General features: G+C 41.2%; 1 long non-coding RNA gene across 1 annotated transcript; it reads right to left on the bottom strand.

Annotated features, from left to right (window-relative positions):
• Positions 1 to 356: 356 nt before the first annotated feature.
• On the bottom strand, positions 357 to 7,207 carry LOC123331949. The gene is made up of 2 exons (XR_006548763.1): positions 7,038 to 7,207; positions 357 to 865 (listed from the first exon to the last, which is right to left on the bottom strand). It is a non-coding gene; the product is annotated as an uncharacterized LOC123331949 (long non-coding RNA).
• Between the last annotated feature and the right edge of the window lie 12,870 nt (positions 7,208 to 20,077).

Below are 20,077 nucleotides of genomic sequence, written 5' to 3'. Positions count from 1 at the left end.
TTCAGAACTTTTCCTTATTACTCACAATCACTCTTACCCTTAGCTTGATATCTTAAAAAATTTGGGCTGATGATATATATGAGAAAGCAGGGGGAGGACATTAAGAATTGGGTGATGTTTCTTCAATTACATTTTTATGAGCTGATGTTTTCACTGATGGAATAAATGTACCAACGAGTACAAGTTAATACTAGGGTATGAAATGTAAATGCAGTTATCTGAGATACAAAAGATTTTGTTATCTCTGTTTAGTCCCACTCATATTATGTATACATACTTATAGCATATAGATTTAAATATAGTTTATGAGGATGGAATTATGGTTTAATTATTAATTAAGCAATATGTGGCAAGGCAACCGTTCTGACATTTATGAGAAAATTAAATTTCCAACACAGAAAGCATAAGACACAGTCGGGTGCGTCCAATCCCCAAGGATGTGATTATCTAATGATAAACCATGTTTCCTGCAGCTGTGTGATTGCCGTGACCGAAAAAAAAAAAAAAAGTTTATTATAAGACTCTGTTCTTTTTGTATAATGAATAGATGAAGTTGGTTGCACAGAATATCAAACAGATGTTTCAACCAAATTGTGTGTCTTCAGTGGATGAATTCCCGCTATTTAAACTGGACAACTTCTGAAAGCAGATAGTCTATATGAGGAAAATGTAAATACTTCTTGAGCAAACTGCATCACTATAAAATAACAAACCGCTAGTAAAGGTACAGATGCAGGCAGTTTGGAGCTTTCCAGCTTCATTTGGTATGTACATATACACAAAAGCCTGTGGCAATAATACTGACTCAGGATGATCTGGGACAAGCTTTCCATTCGTGGCACTAGTTCTTCTGTGGCTCCATCATCTGTGGAAGGAATTGAGAGGACTGGCAAAGAGAAAGCACATGGTTTTCTTTTCTTTACCTAGTTTAGAAAAAAAAATCTAACCTTTTAAAAATATATATATAGAAACATGACCTCTTCATCTTATTAGTTCTACTCTATGTTAGACAATCTATAAGGCACATATATATGTACATCATTTAATCTTAATCATAATCTCAAAGAAGCAGTTACAATGACTACTGAAGTCTAGACATGTAAACATGTTACCCACGATCACACACCTAGAGAGAATACAAACACGTGGATCTAAAACTAAGGTTTGGGAGACTTCAAAAGCCACGCTTCTCTTCGGTATGTCATGGTGCTGGGTATTTTCCAGTTACCTTGTCCAGATCTACTTTCCATCCTTCATTCTAATTTTGGTCCTTGGAGCCTGATCTGTGGGGACCACATCAACATGCTCCATTTACTTCCACATTTTATTGTGTTCAGCTGAAGGGATCCCCTGCAGGAGATCTGACCACTACTGTCTAGAAGCTGCCTCTCTCATTCTTCCATCCATTCATTCATTTATTCTCCCATTTATCCTCCCTTCTTCTGTCTGTCTCTGTCTCTCTACCCCTCACTCCACACACCCCCAGTTTCTAGGTTCCAGTGACAGCTCCCACCCCTTTCTCATTCAGGCCACAGTGGTGTCACCTCCTGATACAGCTTGCCCAGATTCACGGCACTTTCTCTCCTGATTTCTATTCCCACATATTAAGTTCTCTCATTACGTTATCTTCAAATTATTTAATCTCCAAGTGTTGCATCTGGTTCTGGCTGACACTCCAATATAGCCCCCCCCTTTTTTTTCAATTGGTTAAGCAATAATCTATAAAAATGAATAACTAATGAGAACATACTGTATAGCTCAGGGCTTTGTGGTGACCAGAGTGGGAAGTAAATCAAAAAAGGGGGGGAATATATATACATATAGCTGATATTCTTTGATATACAGTAGAAACTAGCACAACATTCTGAAGCAACTATACCTCAATAAAAATTAATTAGAAAAATAAAAGGGTATTGGGCTGAGCAGGAACGAGAAGAATGATCAGCAGGTTTGCAGATGGCCTGGTGTCCTGGGAAGACAAAGGGCTTTTGAAGACTGAACCACCTTCACAGCCCAGCTCCATCTTTTATACCTGAGACATGTTTATTGTTAATTAATGGGGCCATTTTAAACAGTGAATTCACCAATTATAAACAAAAGAATAAATTAGAAAAATAAAAATGTAAAACTAAAAAGATAAATAAATATTAGTTTGATTCTATTCTTTTAACAAAGTGCAATTACTGTGTTCCAGACACTGCTAGGTTCTGGGGACACTAAGATCTAAAATACAGCCCTGCTTTCAAGAAGTTCACAATCTAGGATACCAGTACTTTTGCTATTTTAGAGGAATTGACAAAGAAAAGGTATTTACTCTACACACAGTTACAGAAAGCTTCCCAATCAGGCAATGTCTGAGCAGGACCTGAAAAGGATGACTGAGAGTTTCTGGGAGTGCATATCCGGATGTAAGAGGGCCCAGGGTGCCAAAGGAATGAAGACCTGAGAAAGCCAAGGATAGGAAGAGCACTCAAGCAAGGTAGACCTTCCAACACACCTGGAGCCTAGAGTGCAAATAGTTTGGGAAGAGGTAGTCTTCAAGAGATGCCCTTGTGGTTTCTAATGTTGAAGGCCTTTCTAGAGTCTGTCCTTAGCCGTTTTCATTTAATCTTGAAATACTATAAGTAGATACATTTACAACCTTTCATTTTAGGAAAGTAATTCTGAAGACAGAAAAGATTATGGATTAGAAGGAGCAAGTTACAAAGATTCTTTCAGAGGAGATTGTAACTGTTGGAGGCTATAGTTATTTTGGCTTGAAATGATCATGGAAAGTGGAAAGGATGAGTAGATAAAAATTTTTCTCTTGCTGGGTTGTCCTGTATGTAAAATCTATATATCATGGGGCTGGAGGGGGAATCAAAGATGCCTCCCACGTTTCTGGCTGGGTCACCAGGTAGAAATTACCTAAATATCAGGGTTTCTCAATCACAGTACTACTGACATTTGGTGCCAGAAAGTTCTGTTATGGGTGTGGGGGCACTGTCCTGTGCATCGTGGGAAGTTTAGTAAAGGAGCACCCCTGGCCTCTACCCACTAGATAACCAGTAGCACCCCCCTCTACCCTGGGTGTGACAACCAAAAATATCTCCAGACATTGTCAAATGTCCCCTGGCAGGCAAAATCACTCCTGATTAAGAACCATTGTCTAATGTGGTAGCATAAGGCTAACTGACTTGTGTAGCAAAACGAGTGCTTGCTTTGATCAAAGCATGTGGGAAGATTGTATGACAGATGAGCTGTCAGTAAAAATGAAGGGGACCTAAGGGGATCCTGGCTGTAGATTACCACTTGGAAGACATCACCACTCAGTGACCGAATCCCTTAGAGAAATTCAAGTTTCCTTGGCAGGGCATGGCTAGTCCTTTAACATATCTCAATCATGAAATTTATGAAAGCCATCAAAAGTTTTATGAAAATAAATCAATCATGTTGTTGCGGTTTCGTCACTCGGTCATGTCTGACTCCTTGTGACTGCATGAACTGTGGCCTGCCAGGCTTCTCTGTCCATGGAATTCTCCAGGCAAGAATACTAGAGTGGGTTGCCATTTCTTCATCCAGGGGATCTTCCCAAACCAGGGATTGAACTCATGTCTCCTGCACTGGCAGGAGGATACTTTACCACTGAGCCACCAGGGAAGCCCTAAAGCAATCATATACACTAGCAATAGAGACTTAAAAAAAAATACTTCTCAAGATCTGTAATCTTTGATAAACAGATTTAAGTCTACATACTTAATCAGCTTTTGGCTTATCTGTGGAGAAAGTTAACTTCTCAAACCCTGAAAACTGTATAGACACTGTCTAATTTAATCTTCCCCTCAAACCCTGGGGATACCATTATTATTTTCTTTCACCAGTGAGGAAGGAAAGGTTTACAGAGTTAATGAACTTGCCCCAGGAGACAGAGTTGATACACACCATAGACACCAGGACACCAGTCTCTCTCTTCACCATGCAACACATTCTCAGTCTCATATACAGAGAGATACATGGCAAATAAAAACGTAAGAAGCAAAGCATTTGACTTAGTAAAACAAAATGACAAAACACAAATCGTCAAGCTTATCAGATATTTTATGCATGAGTATACTCAGTACTCAAAATATAAATTGTGCATCAAAAAGATGCTTGAATTCTTGCTCTGTTTCAGCTCTTATTTTAATCTGACCTGTACTTCATTTAGTTCTTTACCCAGTTGTCTTTCCTACTGGATTGTAAACTCCTTGAGAGCAGAGGCAGTGTCTTTGTAACTCTTACAACACAAAGTTGCATTGACTGATGCACAGTAAGTGCCCCACAAATCGTTTCCTGATTATTTCATTAAAATAAAGGAATGGATTTGATTCTCACTGTCTGTGGGTGAGCTCATTTCTGCAGATGGTGGTAATACCCCCATTGTACTCAACTGTGATTCTGCTTGTTTCTCTTAAACAGCAAATGTTCTACTCTTACAGGCAGGGATAGTTTCCTAAATTTTAATTATTTGACCTGCTAAAATATTCCCTATAGGAAGGACAATTATTCCTTTTCTTTTCTGTTTTTGGCTTTGCTTTTTTTTTTTTTTTTTTTTTGAGCCGAGCTCTTTGTTGGGTAAACTCCTTTGGAAAGAAAAGAGTTGGGTAGATTTCGCTTCTCCCCACCCCCAATTTACATGTGCAGATAACCGAATTGCAAGAGGTGGGGTATGCAGGCTTTAGGGCAAACAAAAGTGGGTTCATATACCACGTGTATACTTAACACTTAAAAGCTGTGTCATCTTGGGCCAGTTATTTAGCCATGCTAAGTCTCAGGGTACTTTTCCCTCATATTAGCAACCTCCCTAGGGCTTCCCTGGTGGCTCAGCTGGTAAAGAATCCACCTGCAATGCAGGAGACCTGGGTTCAATCCCTGGGTTGGGAAGATCCCCTGGAGAAGGGAAAGGCTACCCACTCCAGTATTCTGGCCAGGAGAATTCAGTCCATGGGGTCCATATACAGTCTATGGGGTCGCGAAGAGTTGGACATGACTGAGTGACTTTCACTTCACTTCACTTAGGTTGCTATGAACATCAAATGAAATCATGTATCCAGAGCATGTCCCCTAGCCTGGCACTCTCTCACATAAGGTCCACAGTTCTGGGGACACAGTGATGAACCAGGTGGAACACAGCTTCTGCCTTCACAGAGCTGGTAGGTATCATAGCAGAGGAGAGGAAGACAGCTACTAGACACTTCTTGAACAAAAATAATGACTGACTGAGGGCAAAAAAGGATATAAAGAAGCTCCTGAGACAGGGAATCACAGGAGAAGTGTGTATTTTATCCTGAGGAAGATCAGAAGCCACGGAAGCTACCAAAGCAGAGGTTCATTGGGATTTCCTTGGAGGTCCTGTGGCTGAGACTCCAAGCTCCCAATGCAGGAGGCCTGAGTTGATCCCTGGTTGGGGAACTAAATCCTGCATGCTGCAACTAAGACCCAGCACAGCCAAATAAACAAAAATATTAAAAAATAAAATAAAACAGAGACTCATTCATCTCTGATTTACATGGTTAAAAGTTCTCAGTGCCTACTGCATGGGTCATGAATTGGTGGAAAGGACAGAGGCAGGGAAGGAAAAATAAAAATACTGTAATAGTCCTGATGATATGTGATCATTGCTTTGTGAAGGCTTGTGGCAAGAACACCAGTGAATGGATGAGACTAATACTTATTCTGGACATGGAACCCATAGGATGGAGAGAGAAATAAAAGAAGACTCCTAGATTCCTGGCCTGAACAATCAGGGAGGTGGAGATGACCACTCCTGTGAAGAGTAACGAGCAGACAAACACATGCTAATACCCTGCATGTGCTGACCCTGACCTGCTAGCCATACATCTCAGTCATAGAAACAGAAGTGGAAAATTTGAGGAGAGGTCTGTGCTACAGATACGTACTTGGAAGTTATGACTGGAGAAATGGTTATAATGGGAGGCCTAGTGCCTCTCCTCATATTCCCGTATTTTCCTTTCTGCTCCATTCCCCTGAAGAGAATGATACAGGGAAAGTAACTTGGGCTCATGCCCAGTTTCCCTCCCTCACTTCTTTACAAAGGAGGTGAGATGAGTTTCTTGCTTAACGAAATTAGGATACAAAGATGGGCATGCAGAGCTGGAAGCCTTGCAAGGCTCCCTTTATGGGGACAGGATTCTGTGAAGAGCTTGCATGTTCTGCACGCCACTTGGGTGGCCCAGGTGGACTATAAGGAGGAGGTGGGCAGGCTCTTCTACTGTGTTGGTCTGCAGGGCTCAGCGCAGACTGGCTAAGTGTTTTACTGGCCTGCAAACTTACTCTCTGCCACATACCTCAGTGTTCAAGTAACAGGAGTCTGATTTTAGATTAGAACAAACCACATTATCTGTTATTATTTATTCCCCTAAAACAGCCACATTACTCTAAATACCACAAGAAGGGGAGGGAGGAGGGAGGAGGGTTCAGGATGGGGAACACATGTATACCTGTGGCGGATTCATTTTGATATTTGGCAAAACTAATACAGTTATGTAAAGTTTAAAAATAAAATAAAATTAAAAAAAAAGAAATAGAAGGAAAAAAAATAAATACCACAAGAAGAGAATAAATCAGAGCACTGAGGAAGACGAGTGGCAGAGCTCAGGCAACAGGTAGAAGTCAGAAAAAAGAGGAAAAACAGATGAAAGAGAACAAGAACCCAGGGGGTTGAAAGGAATTATTCAAGCAGCTGAGACATCAAGGAAGATGATTCAAAGTTGTCCATCAGGCTAACAGGAAATACGAGAGAAATCTCTTCATATTATAGATATATCTTTGGAATGCCCCAAAGAGATCATACTAAATAATGAACTCTTAGAAGGAATCCCTTTACTGTTATGAAGAAATCAAGGATCTAAATGGAACAATTCATACTATAAAACTTCTAGAAGAAAACACGGAAGAAAAATGCACCACCACATTTTCTTTGGCTTGAAAGTCATTACACATTGAGCTACAGCACTTTTATTCATCAATGAGAGAGAATGATTAAACTGCTAACATACCTGGAAGAGATCATGGCTGATGACATTCCCACGAAGTTATAATAAATTAGTAATGTATCATCTCTGCAGTAAGTTATAACAAATATTTCTGGGAGGAGAGAAGGCAAGCAGGGCAGTGGGCTGGCTGATCCGACCAAGAAAGCCTGAAGGTTATGACAGGACTATATATTTTCTGTAAACAAGAAATATACAAGCACTGACTTTTATGACTTTCTAAGGCCCTAGAGCATTGAGTTCCACTTAGTTTGCTCTTCCTGGAGCATCCCCAATTGGCAGGGATATGTCTCCTCTGGATGGAATTGATTATGAGATGGCTGAGCTGAAACAGTTTCTAGTACAAGACTCAAAAGCTAGAGGACAAATGGCAATCAAACTTAGTCATCTTATAGTTAGGAAAAAACTGAATATGAAATTGTTTAAGTTAAGGGAAATAATTTGTGCTATTATTAATTGTTGCCACAGTGTCAAGTAGACGCACATGGGGCCTTAACCAACTTAACAACAGTTTTCTCTTTTTCAGAAACAATGATGTAGCCACTAAATTTTATGCCTGAAAGACTACACTGTAGATAGAAGGACATTATTTGATCCCTAGTCTCCTTTATGGGCAGAGATGGTTCTTCAAATATTTTAAATTCCCTAAGACTTTGGGTCCCCATGGGAGTGGGGATTGTTGCAAATTCTTTGTTGGGAAATCTGATCATCAGTAAAGGAAGTTCAGAAATCAAAAGTGAACACAGATCATCAGAACTCCAATAAATGTGGAAATTGGTCCCACCATGCATGAACAACGTCTTAGCTTGTTTCTTTTTCTTTGGCCATGCCACGTGGTTGTGGGATCTTAGTTCCCCAACCAGCCATTGAACTCAGGCCCTTGGCAGTTAAAGGGCTGAGTCCCTAACCACTGGACAGCCATGGAATTAGCAGCAAATTCTTTATCTGTGATGCTCAATACGGTGACGACTAGCCACATGTGGTCTAATAATATCAAATGTGCTAGTGCAAATGAAAAACTGAATTCTGACATTTAATTAATTTTTATTTATTAAAGTTTAAATTTAAATAACACCTGTATTAGTGGCTACTATATTCAATTGCTCAATTTTGGATTATTCAGTTCAATGATCTTGGTTTCTTTGAATGTTAAGGATATGATATTTTCTTTTACCAGTCAGCTGACTTTAAATAGAATGAATCTCAGTTTCCTGCTCAGACAGAGAAGGATCTGGGCTTAAGCCTCCATTACAGGTGGGACCAAGACATAGAGCAGAGAGAGCACAGAGCCCCATGGCATGAAACTGTAATTTCTTCTTCTCTGTGACCCTGATCTGTAATAAATCAGCTAACTTCCCTTTTGAAATGTCTGTCTTTGGTTCCCTCTCCTCTGTCATAGCTTTCTGATATCTGCTGCCAATGGCACTCCCTGGGAGGTGGACCTAAGCTGGCATGGAGATAATATTGACAGACATTAAAGTATTTTCCTCTCAGGTAATCCAAGTCCTGAGAGTCCCTTGGACAGCAAGGAGATCAAATCAGTCAATCCTAAAGGAAAGCAGTCCTGAATATTCATTGGAAGGACTGATGCTGAAACTCCAATACTTTGGCCACATGATGTGAAGAACTGATTCATTAGAAAAGACCCTGATGCTGGGAAAGATTGAAGGCAGAAGGAGAAAGGGACGACAGAGGATGAGATGGCTGGATGGCATCACCAACTCAATGGACATGAGTTTGAGCAAGCTCCAGGAGTTGGTAATGAACAGGGAAGCTGGCATGCTGCAGTCCATGGAGTCACAAACAGTGGAACATAACTGAGTGACTGAACTGAACTGAAAGATGTAATTAAGGTAAAATGACACCATTAGGGCGGGCCCTAATCCAGTCTGACAGGTGTTCTTATAGGAAGAGGAAATTTGGACACACAGCAACAAGATCATGTGTGGACACAGAGAAAAAAAAAATCCACCCTGCCAGTAACTTGACCTTGGACTCCAAAGTCATGAGAAAATAAATTTTTGTGATTTAGGCCACTCATTCTGTGGAATTTTGTTACAGCAGCCTCAGCAAACCCATCAACCACCTCGCAGGCCTTGATGGATTGTGAAGCAGAAGAAAAAGACTGGGCAACAAATGTCTCTCACATACACCCGCCCCAGCCTCTCCTCCCAACTCAAGCTGAATTTGAGGCAATGGAGAGAAAGACAGGTTTTCAAAACATGAGGAGTTTCAGCTATCTACTCCAGACACAGGATGGGGTATGTGGCAGGCTGTAAACCATTAGGAGAGCCTCAGTGATGGCCTGGGCTCCACACCCTCGATGATGCAGGGTGGAAGTAGAAAGAAACTGCAGTGCAGCTGTACTGTCTCTCCATAACCTCTCTGCATAAACCAGAGGTCTCAGCAGACATAATTCACAGTACACTCCTGCCCTAAAGCAGCGAGCCTGACAACCAGCATCCTAGCCCTATGGGGATCATCTCTATCCAACAGGGAGAACATCATGACTTGGAGTCCTTGCAGGGTGTTTCTTGTCCCTGATGCTCTAGGATGACTCGGAGTTAAGGATGACAAAGACAGAAAACAGACTGGTTCAACATTTCCAAACCAGTATCCCAACTCAAGCTATTAACAGGAAGTATCTATCAGGAGAGTTCCAGGGAACTGATAGTAGGCAAACAACATAGGCTAATTAAAACTTTAAGCTTCCGTTGTTCATACTGAATGGGCAGATATTGTTCAAAATGTCGAAGGCATTAACCAGTTCATTAAAGGGAGATACCTGTGATTGGAACCTGGGTAGGAAAAGTTCTTCAGAGGTCAGAAATAAGCCCCAGTAAACATAAATCCAGACACACACAAAAAAGGAACAGCACGGCCTACTGCATGAATCAGGCGAAGTCACCCTCTATGGCATCGAAGAAACCCTGTTTCCTAACGAAAAGATGACTGAGAGCCGTTACCTGACTGCTTAAGGGAGGCAATGAGCCATTTAACCGACGCTTTCTGATCCCACAGGCTCGTTCCCTGCAGTCGATCCTTCTATACTCAGCAGCTCAAAACACACGCCCTTTTTTCCCTTATGGATCTGACTCCTTACCCCTACTCTGCACCACAAATATGGATGTTTTCAGGTCAGAGCTAGGTTTTGCATGTGCATGCACTGCTGCTGCTGACTGTCACCCTGGTCTTGAGCCTCATCCAGGCCCTAAGAACCTGCTGGGCTGCAGGTTGCAGGCCTGCAACGCCTGCACTTGCCCAGTTTCGAAACCAAAGAAAGAGTCTGGAGTCAGCAACAGAGACATTGGTGGCTTAATGGATGGGGGAGCCTACCTGTCTGAAGCAAGGTCCTGGAGGACACCCCAGAGCTTGCAGCAGACGGCGGGCAGGACAGGACGGCAGGCAGTCTTCACTCCTGGAAGTGAGGAAGGAGAGGTTAGCAGTTAGAGGGGAATTGACCTCAGGTAGGCTCACTAGTAGGAGAAGGCGATGGCACCGCACTCCAGTACTCTTGCCTGGAAAATCCCATGGACGGATGAGCCTGGTAGGCTGCAGTCCATGGGGTCGCAAAGAGTCAGACACGACTGAGCGACTTCACTTTCACTTTTCACTTTCATGCATTGGAGAAGGAAATGGCAACCCACTCCAGTGTTCTTGCCTGGAGAATCCCAGGGATGGGGGAGCCTGGTGGGCTGCTGTCTATGGAGTCGCACAGAGTCAGACATGACTGAAGCGACTTAGCAGTAGCAGCAGGCTCACTAGTTACCAGGGAAACCAGTAGATGGCACGCCCCTCACCGTCCCTTTGATGAGAACAATCACCAGCTGGGACCTGGGGCAAGTACCTTCCTAGAAGGTCAGCCCTTTGCAGGGTGAAGCAGGCTCTAGTGGGCCAGGGGGTGTACACAGAGCAAGACAACAGCCATTTGAGTGGCCTGACTATGCAGAACCTCATTAAATATCAGGTAGTCCTCAGGGCCATGCCCCACTTTTAGAAACATCTTCATTTTTGCATTCTCAAAATGTCTCATTTCAGCTGACTGTTGACAAATGTGGTGGCTGAAAGTATCTAATATCTTCCATGGTGTTATTTTATTCAAACAGAGGATAGTAAAGAATTCAAATATCTGAAACTCACTCCTAGAAGTTGTAGACAAGAGGAATAATATTTAGAAAGCCCTGTCTGGTACCTCCACAAATAAAAGGGAAATCCAAAGAAATCTGAAGAAATTCAAAATTGGCCACATTTGGACACTGGTTTTGCTTTTTAGGCTACCTCTGAGCTACAGAGGCTGGAGGAGTCTATAAATGCGGTCCACATTTTCAAATACCCTAACTATTAACAGTTGAAGCCACTTTGTCAAATTATTTCCATGGCAGCTGAATTTCACAGGAGATTAAGCGTCTGGCAGGAGATTAATTAGATGAAACATCTAGTGCATGATTTTTAAATATTGCACACAACTCTGCCAGGGTAAATACAGTCTAAAATTTATTGTATTATTCCTCCCAAGGTCACAAGGTTAAAAGTATATCAACACAAACAAGAACCTGCTGTATAGTACAAGGAACTATATTCAGTGTCTTGTACTAACCTATAATGGAAAGGAAAATCTGAAAAAGAATATATACGTAAAACTGAATCACTTTGTTATATACCTGAAACACTGTAAATCAACTATATTAAAAAAACAAACAAACAAACATGATAATGCAGTAGTAAGTGTGGGAAGTTGGTAACTGGATGAAAAGCCTAGGTGCTCATACTTCTTTTCCTTTCTTTTTCCAGTTCCAAATATCTATCTTTAAAGTTCACAAAGTATCCTTTGTCTATTTGGAAAGAATTTTAAACTTACAGAAGAGATGCAAGAATGAAACCAAAAACATCTTCACAGCCCCAAGTCAGATACATCAATTGCTAACATTATATCCCTAAAGCATTTGAGTGTAGGCTGTACACATCAGGATCCTATACACATGAATGTTCCAGTGTGTATTTCCTAAAGGTGAGAACATACTGATACACAACCACAGCACAATTATAAAACTCAGGAAACTTAGTACATCTATAACGTAAATATATAATACAGAATCTGTCCTCAGTTTTTGCCATATATTCTAATAACTCCCACCAGGATCATTGATATCCAGTTTATATATATCCTAGGTAAATTTTTAGAAAAATAAGGAGATACTTATATATTTTATTATTTCCCTTTATTGTTATGGAAAATGCAGCATACTATAAATACTTCTTTTATACTTTGTTTTTATTTCACAACAGACACTGGAGACTACTTATCCATTTACAAACATATGAAATGCTTTATTTTTTCCATATCATTTCAATTTTAGAATAAGTGTCCCCAAAGTGAGCACTAAACAAGGTGTTTTATGAGAGGGTAATAATTGTATAGGATAGTACTAGTTAAAGTGGCTTCATGGACTAGTGGATTGATATGGGTACCCTGGTGGCTCAGATGATAAAGAATCTGCCTGAAATGCAGGAGACCTGGGTTCAGTCCCTGGGTTGGGAAGAGCCCCTAGAGAAGAAAATGGCAACCCACTCCAGTATTCTTGCCTGGAAAATTCCATGAACAGAGAAGCTTGGTGGGCTACAGTCCATGAGGTCGAAAGAGTCAGACACGACTGAATAACTTTATTACCAGTCCGCAAGGAGACAAGGATACAAACTGAATGTAAGTGTACTTACAAATTTTACTTAGTAATTTAGCAATGCAGTTTGATGTCTATTGAATCAAATAATCTTTTTTAAAACTCAGATTGTATTTTCTATCTTTGTTATTTTATTTTTCTAGTGATTCATTTTTATTGTATTTTACAAAAATATCTGTCCATGATAAGTTTCAAATTAAAAAGACACGCCTTCTGCTACTGTTTAAGAGGAACTGTGTGTTAAAAGAGAAGAAAAAAAAGTTTAAAATTAGATATTCTTCCAGAAGTAATTTTAGTAGAAGGTAAGGTAAAAGTGTGAAATGTTAGTCACTCAGTCGTGCCTGACTCTTTGCGACCCCATGGACTTCAGCCCACAAGGCTCCTGTGTCCTTTGGATTTTCCAGGCAAGAATACTGGAGTGGGTAGCCATTTCCTTCTCCAGAGGATCTTCCCGACCCAGGAATCGAACTCAGGTCTCCTGCACTGTAGGCAGATTCTTTACTGAATGATCTATGAGGGAAGCCTGAAGGTAATGTGCTGCTGCTGCTGCTAAGTCGCTTCAGTCGTGTCCGACTCTGTGTGACCCCATAGACAGCAGCCCACCAGGCTCCTCCGTCCCTGGGACTCTCCAGGCCAAGAACACCGAAGTGGGTTGCTATTTCCTTCTCCAATGCATGAAAGTGAAAAGTGAAAGGGAAGTCGCTCAGTCATTCCCAACTCTTAGCGACCCCATGGACTGCAGCCTACCAGGCTCCTCCGTCCATGGGATTTTCCAGGCAAGAGTACTGGAGTGGGGTGCCATTGCCTTCTCCAGAAGGTAATGTAAGTAGTATATTAAATCAGCCAAGGTGATAGATATTGAAAATGAAAATATTTAATTCAGTTCGATTTAACATACAACTGCTTACCATCTTCTACATATGGAAGATAGGATATGTTTACTGATTTTTATGGGAAACTAGAAGTAAGCAGGAGAAGGCAATGGCAACCCACTCCAGTACTCTTGCCTGGAAAATCCCATGGGCGGAGGAGCCTGGTAGGCTGCAGTCCATGGGCAGCGACTTCAATTTCACTTTTCACTTTCATGCATTGGAGAAGGAAATGGCAACCCACTCCAGTGTTCTTGCCTGGAGAATCCCAGGGACGGGGGAGCCTCGTGGGCTGCCGTATATGGGGTCACACAGAGTCGGACACAACTGAAGCAACGCAGCAGCAGCAGCAACAGTAAGCCATGGAAAGAATATCAGTAGGTCTTGAGTTCAAATCACAGCCTCACCATTCCACCAGCTCAGAAAGAATGCTTACTTTCTTTGAGATTCAGTTCCTTCTAGAAAATAGGGGGAAATTATCAAATTCACTTAATTGTTATAAGGATAAAAAGTCTTTATGTTCCAAATTAATATCTGTAGATATGATTTGCAGATTTTTTTCACTATTATTTTTAGTGCCTTCAGAAGAAGAATCCTTCAGAAGTTTAGACTGGCCAACTAGCTCCCACTGAGTTCTAGCTGGATTCCTTCACTAACATGTACCATTGCAAAGCTCCCTTGTGAATTATCAGATTAATGCTTGGTGAACACCAGCCTGAATAAGAAAGTGGTATGAGAGGACACCAAATGAAGGACTGAATCTAAACATATAGTTTTAGATCAACATGCTAAGACAGAGAGCCAAAGTATTGATGCTTTTGAACTGTGGTGCTGGAGAAGACTCTTGAGCATCCCTTGGACTGTTAGAAGATTAAACCAGTCAATCTTAAAGGAAATCAACCCCGAATTTTCATTGGAAGGACTGATGCTGAAGCTGAAGCTCCAATACTTTGGCCACCTGATGCAAAGAGCTGACTCATTGGAAAAGACCCTGATGCTGGGAAAGATTGAAAGCAGGAGAAGGGGATGACACAGGATGAGATGGTGGATGGCATCACCAACTCAATGGATATGAGTTTGAGCAAGCTCTGGGAGTTGGTGATGGACAGACAGGGAAGCCTGGTGCGCTGCAGTCCATGGAGCTACAAAGAGTTTGACATGACTTATTGACTGAACAACAGCAAGACAGAGATCAAGTCGATATAATTCATATTCAGGCAAATGAGCTGATGGTATAGTTTTCTTCCTTTTCTAAATATACATTTCCAGAGCAACCTTGAAAACTTTTTAATCAAAGTTTCTGAGGTATCTAGTGATAAATAAGAAACTATCACAGGAGAGAAAAAAAAAAAGGCACCTCAGAATAAGAGTCCCTCTTGAAATTCTTATTACAGTTCCTCATCTGCCCATTTTTAATATAAATATAATGTCTTCGTTTCCTTGCCTCTTCAAAAACTGCTTTTCTGGCATCCAAACTGATTTTGAGATTGAGTTTCCATTTAAAAAGCCTAAATTGGAAGTTCACATGGAAGCAGAGCACAAATAGAAGCTCAAACTTGAAAGCTGCCTGGGCCCCCTGTTGAACAGCTACGGAAGCAAGGGTGGCGGGCGTCTGGGCTGCAGCTCTTGCCCAGCAGTGCCTCGCTGCTCCGCCTGCTGTCGTCAGCAATTCTCTGTTGATGGCTAGTCCACAGGCAGTTTTTGTTCCTTTTAAAAGGCTAATTTAAGGATTTTATTTTTGAGAGCAATCTGGTTGCATAGTCTCCAAGACTTGCTGGTGTTTCAAAGAGCAAGGGGCAAGAAATCAACATCACTGTCTTCATTCTGAAGCATGCTACTGGTTTGTGTGTTCTTCATCAAGGATACTGGGTTTCTGTTAGATGACACAAAATGTGTGCATGTGTACTGGAAAGGACAAGAGTGACAGAGAAGATGAGGTAGATGAGATGTTAATTTGAGGACCTGGAAACAAAAAAAATTCCAGAAAGAAAATATTCTCCAAACAATAGCAATTTTAGTGGTAGGATGTTGCAATAATGGCCCACAATGTGTTGCCTCTCCCTCTATCTTTTGGCCTTTCCCTCTCACACAATCTCTGGGTTGCATCACGTGACTTGCTTTGGTCCTTGGGAGATTTGAAAAATGCCTGTGAATCAAGACTTCTCGTTTTGTTGGAAACTGCTGCCCTGTGAACAAGCCTGGGCTAGTCTGCTGGGAGATGAGAGACTCAGAGCACAGTTGTTCCCTATCACCCTGACTGAAGGCCAACCCGCCCTGAAAGCAGGACTACACAATGGCTGTTGTTCAGTCACTCAACCCCATGGACTGCAGCACACCTGGCTTGCAGCCACACAATGGACCTGCATCTAAATGCAGATGCTTCTGGAAGCCCAGGTAAGACCAAAAGAAAAAAAAAAAACATTACTTACACAGAAGGACAAATGCTACATGATCCCAGTTATATGCTACATCTGAAATAGTCAAATTGTATCAGCGGAGAGGAGAATGCGGAGAGGAGAATGCGGCTATGGTGGGGGGGAGGCGGGTGGAGCTGGGAGGAGGAGGCAATGCGGAGGCATTAATCAGAGCTTACACAATTTTAGTTACATAAGACCAGTAACTCGGAGAGATCTACTCTACAGCACAGAGCCTATAATTAACAACACTGTATTGAAGGACTTTCCCAGTGGTCCAGTGGTTAAGAATCCGCCAGCCAATGCACGGGACATGGGTTTGATTCCTGGTCCAATAAGAGTCCACATGCCTTGGGAACTCTAAACCCTGTGCTCCACAACGAGAGAAGCTACGGCAAAGAAAAGTCCATGCGCCACAGCTAGAGAGTAGCCCCTGCTCACCATAACTAGAGAGAGGCCTGCACACAGTAATGAAGACCCAACACAGCCATAAACAAACAAACAATATGGTATTGTATACTGAAATTTTTGCTGAGGATATATCTTACATTAAGTGTACTTACCACTATAAACATATGTATAAATGTATAATTTTTTAAAAAACTGAAGAGGGCACAAAGAAAAAATATTTACCCAGCTTGGCCTGGCCCAGATTACCAACTTACAGCATCATGAGTCAAATTAATGGTTGTTGTCTTAAACCCATAAGTTTTAGGCTGCTTTCTTACACAGCTCTACCTAATACAAGCCCATTTCAGTTTTGCTTCTTAAAAGCATTAGATAAATGTAAAATGATAGTTTTCTTATGTTTCCAATGTCACTATTACTGCCTATTGTAGAAGTGCTGTAAAAGAAAAATCACTTCTATTCACTTTAGCAAGTGAAAGATATAGCCACCTACTTTCACTTCTCTGAAGACTTTACCATTATCTTAAAGGGCTTCCCTGGTGGCTCAGATGGTAAAGAATCCGCCTGCAATGTGGGAGACCTGGGGTTTGATCCCTCGGTTGGGAAGATCCTCTGGAGGAGGGATTGGCAACCCACTCCAGTATTCTTGCCTGGAGAATCCCCATGGACAGAGGAGCCTGGCGGGCTACAGTCCATGGGGTCGCAAAGAGTCGGACACAACTGAGCAACTAAGCACAGCACAGCAAAGGTTGTGAAGGGGAGCAGAATCTGTCATCCCCAAATATGCCACTTCAGCATGAGGATGATTTTGAACTAGATGATCAAAACCATGAAGATTCAGGAAAATCTCCTCACCTCCCCCTCATCTGCCTAAATTTACATTGGAAAAAGGACCTGTACCAGGAAGAGAGTTATTATCAGATTCCTTTTAACCTAAGAAACTTCCTTGTTTAACAGGGCAACCTTTGTTTTCCAAATATCTCCTCTTCCAAAAGGCTTCCTTCCCTTTGTATTCCCAGACCCCTGCTTCTTTGTTAGTTCGAATGGTATTTGAGCCTCAAATTACCTTGCTGCTCTTTGGGTCTTCTATTTTCATGGGGATCCCATAATTATCAGGGTTTTCCTGGTGGCTCAGACAGTAACGAATCTGCCGGCAATGCAAGAAACCTGGGTTCAGGAAGATCCCCTGAAGACGGGAATGGCTACCCATCCTAGCATTCTTGCCTGGGAAATCCCATGGACAGAGGAGCCTGGTGGGCTACGGTCCGTGGGGTCTCAAAGAGTTGGACACAGCTTGGCAACTAAACAGAAACAACAACAACAAATTATTAGATCAGCCCAAGAACCTAGAAGGGAAGAAGGGAAACATTTTCCATCCCTACAATTTCAAGTGTTGAGTCTTTAATGTTACACTGAAATAACTTATGAAAAATACTTCGTACAGGCCCTGGAACATATTAGGCTCTCAGACAATACTTGTTTAGAAAAGGGAAACACTGAACAAGGATAATAAAATATATAATTAGGCAACTCAAAGATTAACGATCAATTCCACGTTGAGGGAAAGGCTTTCAAATGCAAAATTTCAAATGACAGAAAGTATCTTGCAATCTTGTCAACTCCTGCAGTCCAATAGAGAGCCACTGAAGAAGTAATTTCAAAGATCTAAGAGGAAAAGCCCTGTGCAGGAAAGGTTTAAAATGAGGTCTTTAATTTACTCCCCACCTGCCAGATGAATGAATGATATTGCCTGAACCTCCTTATAAACAGGCCAATGATATAGCCAGCAGATCTTTAATATATAAATAAATGTAGAATTTGTGGGCTTGTGAGATACAGCCACCTGGAGATGAGTAGTCCAGTAAGCTATAATTAATAAGCATATTTTTACCTTTATGACCTATTTCTTCATATGCCATTATAAATGTTATAGACAAAATATGCTTCTCAGACACTATTGACCAAATATCCGTTTCAGACATCCAACAAAATTTCCTCCAAATTTTATGTTCCTATAACAGTTCTAAATACACACTCATCACATCTCATTATGATGATTGTCTATATATCTTGATTCCCCACTAGACATGAATTTCTCAAGTACAGGAACTGTATCTTTTGTAACCCCATGGACTGTAGCCTGCCAGGCTCCTCTGTCCATAGGATTTCCCAGGCAAGAATACCAGAGTGGATTGCCATTTCCTTCTCTGGGGGATCTTCCCCACACAAGGATCAAAACTGTATCTCCTGCATTGACAGGCAGATTCTTTACCACGGAGCCACCAGGAAAACCATTCGGTTGTATACCCTCATCAAAATACCTCATAGCCAGTGGGCATTTAATAAATATGTTTAATTCAATTAAATAACAGAAAATTCCTCTTCATATAGCAGTTGAGCAGAAATACTTCTAAAATATAACCACTAACATTTTAAAATGTTTCAAAGGAGCAGAAATGCATTTTAATGTAGTCTTCAGGGTTAAGAAGGCCCTTTCTAATAATGAGCCCCAAAGCAAAAATAATAAAGGAAAAATATTGAGATTTTATAACCTGAAAATTTTTAATGTTTTATATAAAGTGCTACCACATAAACAAATATATAAGGGCAAATGATAATCTGGGAAACATACTTAAAATACATACAAAAGACCAAGGTGGGGAACCTTTTTATATAGATAACTCCTGTAAATTAATTGCAAAAATAAACATTTCAATGGAAGAATGGACCAAAAAAAAAACAAAAACACAAGTAATTCATAAAATAAACAGACATAAAATATATGAAAAAAGTTTCAAAAAAACCTATGAGCAAACAGAGAAATAATGAGGAACTTTTGTCTATCCAGATTAGCAAACATCAAACAGAATGATAAATTTTAACAGATATCTGAAAACATAGCTGATACAGAAAAAAGACAGAGAAGATTTGATAAAGAAAAGTTAAAGAAAATCTAAGCCAGAAAAATGTAACTTCACCTAAGTTTTCTCCAGAAAAACATCTACTTCATTGATTACACTAAAGCCTTTGCATAGATCACAATAAACTGTCGAAAATTCTGAAAGAGATGAGAATAACTGACCACCTTACCTGCCTCCTGAGAAACCTGAATGCAGATCAAGAAGCAACAGTTAGAACTGGACATGGAACAACGGATTGGTTCATGTTGGGGGCCGGCATGAGGCACTCCGCCCATGGCAAAGGTCATGAGGAAGGAGGCTCGACATACGCAAAGGCGGGATCGAGCCTCAGGAGTCCCCCTGGAAATCCTCGAGCATCTACCCCCATAACCAGAGCCTGCCTACTTTACTACTTTGTGCTCTCACCTACACCTCTGGCTTTACGGGGGGCTGTCCCCCACCACCTCTTTCGGAGAAGGAGTTAACTTAGAGCTCCAGTTAATAATAATTCCTGGGCGTGATAGGAGTGTTTTAACCTACAAACTCCTCTGAAGGTTCTCTAGCCTGCCTGACAGGCTTGTCCGGCCACATGTGATTGCTCACAGCCTCCCAACCATGAGAGGCACAAGATGCTTTAAACCTTCTAAAAACAGGTTCTTTAGAAAAGTTAGAAAATTATTAGTATAAGTGTAATGGGCTGATTAGAAATTGTATTGGTGAAGGGTTTTTCATTTGTTGAGCTGATGTTTACTGCTAAGTCTCCACATCCCCTGCCCT

Source organism: Bubalus bubalis, chromosome X (assembly GCF_019923935.1).
Source record: "Bubalus bubalis isolate 160015118507 breed Murrah chromosome X, NDDB_SH_1, whole genome shotgun sequence".
In the NCBI taxonomy this organism is placed as follows: Eukaryota; Metazoa; Chordata; class Mammalia; order Artiodactyla; family Bovidae; genus Bubalus; species Bubalus bubalis.
Note: the sequence above shows the minus strand (reverse complement) of the source record. Positions and strands in the feature narration are given on the sequence as shown.